Source organism: Pristiophorus japonicus, unplaced genomic scaffold, assembly GCF_044704955.1.
Source record: "Pristiophorus japonicus isolate sPriJap1 unplaced genomic scaffold, sPriJap1.hap1 HAP1_SCAFFOLD_33, whole genome shotgun sequence".
Classification (NCBI taxonomy): Eukaryota; Metazoa; Chordata; class Chondrichthyes; family Pristiophoridae; genus Pristiophorus; species Pristiophorus japonicus.
Window position 1 is genome coordinate 8,057,712 of NW_027253106.1, and position 5,582 is coordinate 8,063,293.

The 5,582-nt window shown below is 43.8% G+C and overlaps 1 non-coding gene across 1 annotated transcript; it reads right to left on the reverse strand.

Moving 5' to 3' along the window:
- Positions 1 to 1,038: 1,038 nt before the first annotated feature.
- Positions 1,039 to 1,111, reverse strand: trnak-cuu (transfer RNA lysine (anticodon CUU)). Its single transcript has one exon. It is a non-coding gene; the product is annotated as a tRNA-Lys (tRNA).
- Positions 1,112 to 5,582: the final 4,471 nt, after the last annotated feature.

Here is a 5,582-nt window from a genome sequence, read left to right on the forward strand (position 1 = left end):
TCTGGTGATGGTGTGATACAGGTTGCCAATAATTAAATAAATAACACAAGGTGTGCACAGAAATCAACAATCAAAAGCCCTTTCATTAAACACAGGAGGTTCCTGCAATTTTCTGATCGAAAAACCTTTTAGTCTTTGTCCTTAAAATTGCAAATGTGGAAATTGGGGAGTTTAATGAATTTGAAAGGAGAACATTATTGTTTGGTGAAGTTCTGGGCAGAGAAATGTTTGTGAAAGGAACTTTTTGCAGAGAGAGGCATTGAGCATTTCAGCTTGTTGCTGAACACCTCTCTCTGGGCACTGAGCTAAGTAGCAGTGTCTGTCGTGTCGTGGTTATCACATTTCCGTCACACGTGAAAGGTTTCCGGTTCAAGCCTGCGCAGAAACATTATATCTCAAGCAAAAACTTGTCTGCAATAACATTGAATACAAGCTGTTTTGGATACCTTGTTCCATGAGCAACGAACATTTAAAACCAGTCTCCTCAAATACAGATTGTGTAAAATCAGATCGGGGATAAAACTTCATCAAGGATTAAAGTTTCATGAATTGTTAAAGTTCAGTTATTGAAGTTTTGACTGTCCCTGTTAGCGTTGTTTCTCAGAATGAAAGAAATGCTATCGATTTATACCAGCAGATCTAAGCTGCATTTGAAACCGACAAACAACTTGTTAATTATTCGCTCTTCCCCAGTTCCAGAGCTCAGAGGTTTATTGTCCATCCCAGGGATGCAAGCAGCCTCAGAGCTGGGCCAAAGCTCGCCGTGCACCGAGCAGAGCTCAAGAAAACACCGGGGGAGAGGATACCCCGGTCACTGGGCCTTCCAGCAACCCTGAACAAGCGCCCAGTCTAAAAATTTCCAGAGCAATAACTTTTAACTGGAGCATCTAACAGTACGGACGGCCGAGCGGTCTGAGGCGCTGCTTTCATTATTTGATTAAATTATCAACATCCCTGAGTTTGCATGTTTATCATTGTGCAAAAGAAGATCATGGGTTCATTGATGATATTTAACCGCGAAAGCAACATAAAAGTAATCGCCCAACGTGGGGCTCGAACCCACGACCCTGAGATTAAGAGTCTCATGTTCTACCGACTGAGCTCGCCGGGCTTTTCAGCATCCATCCTGTCGATCCCCTTCAGAATATTGTCCGTTAAAATGAGATCACGTCTCTTTCTTCCAAACTTCAGAGAGTATCGGCCCATTCGACACAATCTCTCACCAGAGAACAGTCCTCTCATCCCAGGAATCAATCTGGTGAACCTCCGTTGTACCACCTCCAAGGCAAGTGTATACCTTCCTCAGATAAGGAGACCAAAACTGTGCGCAGTACTCCAGGTGTGGTCTCACCAGGGCACTGTACAATTGTAGCAAGACTTCCTTACTGTTGTACTATGGGCTATATATGAAATGCTTTGGCAGAATATCCTCTTTATCTGCTGATTCTACGGTTGTATAAAAAGTTATTAAAATTCGACAGTCGCTCGGCAAACATATTTGAATTTCCTTCAGTGTGCTACACATGTGGATTGATTAATGATGAGTGAAACAATTATTCAGTCTCTCACAAACTTAAATTATTTTTGTCAACTTGCTCTGTAAATATTATTTCCAAACCGGGAATCAAACCCAGACCATGGCAGTGAGAGCACCAAATCCTAACCACTAGACTACCAGGGAATACTGCTCGCAGTTTCTGCGATAGCTTTAAATATAGTCAGCTTACCAGCACAGCTGAGAATTGTGTGGTGAAACGGCATGTAACTGGATTTGCTCGGAGCATCGTGGAGGCCCCGACCTGCGTGAGAACACCAGTGGCAGTTCGGGGCCATAAAACGAGCGTTGAACGGCGGCCTGGGTGCAGCGTGGTGGTGTACCACAGCAAGGTACAGCGCGAGCTGGTGCAGGAGGGCGACGGTAGCGAAGAGTGACGTCATCAAAGTCCAGGTTGGTGATTGGAGCTTGGGCAGGTACAGCAGGAGCTGAGAAAGAATGTCGAGGGATGTGATCGTGGATCAGTGGCGGCATGGGTTTTGGGCCAGGGGCCCAGGGGCAGTACGGACCAGCCCACACTGCGATATGTGTGCAGACTGGGTCCGTGCAGCAGAGATATTCTCCAGTCGTCTTGGATAACCATAGACTCTGGACCAAGACCTCACTCTGTCAATCCCTTGTGATGGCGAGGGTGCAAGGGCCACCACACGTTAAAACAATCCACACACAGACATCTTCCACCATTCAACATGCAGTTCCGGACCTGGAATATTAGGTATATCATTGAAACACCTGTGAACTCATCCGTTTTTGGCGCGGAAGCAAGTCATCCTCGCTTCGAGGGACTGCCTATAATGATGATGAACTGGATTTGCTGCAGTCCGCGGGCAGCAGGTGATGAACGCGGGCGTGAGAGTATGAGTGACAGGTGGGCACTGCTTCTGATGCTCTCTGACCCACTGTGGGAGTGGCCCGGGATTTTGAACCCCTTTCATTGCACCAATGCAGGGTAAATGAAACTGTGTTTCAGGAACCTTCATGAATACAAACATGAGCACTCTCTGCTGTAGACCTCGTGGAGCAACGGTAGTGGGACTGACTGCCGCTCAAAAAGCTGCCTATTCAAATCATGTTAGGGTCATTGTTTTCCGGAATTGAGAATTTCTTTGCTGTTTGGCAATAACCCGACCCTTGCTCCAAGGTTTGTCTCACTGTTTCCACGATGTCAGTCACAGAAATGCCAGATGTCCTCCTTTAATTCATGTTACAAGACACAAAACTTCAAAATTTAATTTAACTTACAGTCTGGATGGCCGAGCTTTCGAAGGTGCTCTGTTCAATTTTCAATCTGCTCTTAAAGAGTGGTTTCAAATCCCTTTTCTTCTTTTTAGTATTAAAGCCGAACTCATTTTCTTGGTACTACGAACAGCTCCATAAAAGTGGGATTCAGCAGTTCACCTGCTCGCTTCACATTTCCGTCTGACCGGGTGCTGAAAGTGAAGATGTTTCCGCAGTGCAGTGGTTAACACGTTCGCTTCACACGCGAAAGCTCACCGTTTGGGAATATTTTCTGGAGCTTTCTCCTCATACATGCTCAGAGGTCCGTTTGTTGCCCTGTGAATGGTCTGAAGATGATAAGAATGTAAGGATCAGGGGCCAGAGTAGGCCATTCAAGAACATCCTGGCAGTTCCTCGAAAGCAAGTTGAAACATCTGGGGTGGGGCCAACAGGCGCCTGGTTGGAATCAGTGAGAAAAATGTGAGCTTTAGCAGAAGCCCGACTAACACAATTGATAGAGCATGAGACTTTTAATCTCAGGTTCTCGGGTTGGAACACCAAGTTTGTTGATTATTTTTTAATTACATTTTATGTTGCTTTCACGGGAATACATCGTTAATTAACCAATGATCTTCTTTTGCCCAAATAAAGAAATGCTAACTGAAGGAGAGTCCATAATTGGATAATTTATCGATGCTCAGCAAGTTAACTCTTAAACCATAAACCATTTTACACACTTCTTTCGGGGTCTGGTTCAAAATGTTCATTGCTGGTAACATCAACAGGAGACTGGGGAAACAGTAAGACAGACTTTAGAGCAAGGGTCATGTTATTGTGAAACAGCAAAGGAAATATATATTCTAGAAGGATAAATTAGAAACGAAATGTGACCATGACACCCAGAAAGATGTGTTGAGGCAGAAGATTAAATGCTGGATCCCTTTCTGCAAAAAATTCCTTTCACAAACATTTCTCTGACCGAAACTGCAGAAAACAAAAATATTCCTTTCAAATTCATTAAACTCCCGAATTTCCGCGCCGCCCCAATCTCCTGAATCAGGTGCCTGTAGATATGCCGATTCACTCCATGTCCCTATGCAATGTTCTGCTTCCACCCACAGTATGAAATGTGCCACTAACTTATAGAATCATGGAATGGTTGTAGCACGGAAGGCCATTCGGCCCGTCGAGCCCGTGCCGACTCTCAGCGAGTCCCACTCACCCGCCCTTTCCCGTAGCCCTGCAATTGCTTTTCTTTCAGACACTTATACAACTCCCCTTTCATAGATAAGATTGAGTCTGCCTCCACCGCACTTTCAAGCAGTGCATTCCAGAACCTAACCACTCGCTGCTAAATGGCCACCTCCTGTTTCTGTGTGTAAAGTCTGGGAAACACTTGATCAATTCCTGTCACACTCACACCCGTCCTAAATATAGCACCGTCATTCTATTCTCATAAAACCAGTTCTTGCAGTGCAGGCCAGCTGTGTATGTTATGGCTCTGGTTATGTTTTTAACAATATATAACCTCAGCATTTCCATAGTTCAGTGGTTATTTCGTTTGCCTAATAAGCGAAAGTGGTTCGAAACTGTGCGAAATCATTAAAAAAAATGTGTTTCTTTCAATATTAGTGAAAATGTAATAATTCACAGTAGTGGTCCAATCTTAACAAAGTGCAATCTCTCACAGCCCTTTTACATTTGCTGTTTCTCTCATACAGTTCTGTACACTATCAAACTCTCCCCAGTGTCTCTCACTCCCTCCCGTTTCCAGCCCTGACGGTGCAGAAACCCCTCTCAAAGCTGCTCATTCCGGCTGCTTTCAGTTGAGTTGTGAGAGATTATTAAAAGATCCTGCATTGCCGCCTCGCTTCTCAACAGCAGATCAAAGCCGCAAACAACCCATCGACTAATCGCTCGTCTCCAGCTTCGAATCACTGGACCACCAGGGAACGCTGCATTGCTGCATCGCTGCAGCGTAATGATTGATGTCATTATTGTCCTTTTCAATCCACTTGTTTCACATCGAAACACATTGTAACCGTGATCTGAATGTAACGCCACGTGATTCGTTGAAATCACCTTTAAATGATTGGGTAAAACCAGTCCTCATGCCACCGTAAAACGCTTCGATTATATGGCCAGGGCGGTAACCTTTGAAGCACAGTTTCTAAATTCAAAGCCTTATAAAATTGACGACATGCAGCTGATGTGAAAAAATCAGAATTGATTTCATCACCGTTAATTAACCGACAACCTTATGCAGAATGAAAGAAATAATACGATACTTACTGGGGGACAGTGGTATCTCCTATCAATCATTTTCTCTTTACATGTGATGAAAATTTATGCCTTTCTCATTAACATACTGTATTTTATGAGAATAGTTTAAAATTGTAAATGTTTATGACTCAGTTATAAAACCATTGATTGTCTGTGTGCCTACTCTTGATATGAGGAGCACTTGAGACCGAATTTCCAGTTCTATATATGTATCAATAGTATCAATTTCCACCAGTTTCTTTAAACTCAATAAATTAACGTATTTCTATTGGGCTGGATGGAGGAACATGATCCATGTAAAAATTGTTATCGTTTTACATGCACTGAATGCTCATAAAAGTATTGGAGTAGGACCTCACTGGAAGACAGAACAGCTGGCAATATTTGCGGAATATATTCATGCAGCCAACACTCACAATGAAAACCTGGAACTGTGCGGCACTGAATCTTCAGGGGAAAAAAGTTAGAGGCTTCATCCGTGGGTGGGCCCGAAACAACAACCTTTCAGTTAACAGCCGAACGCGCT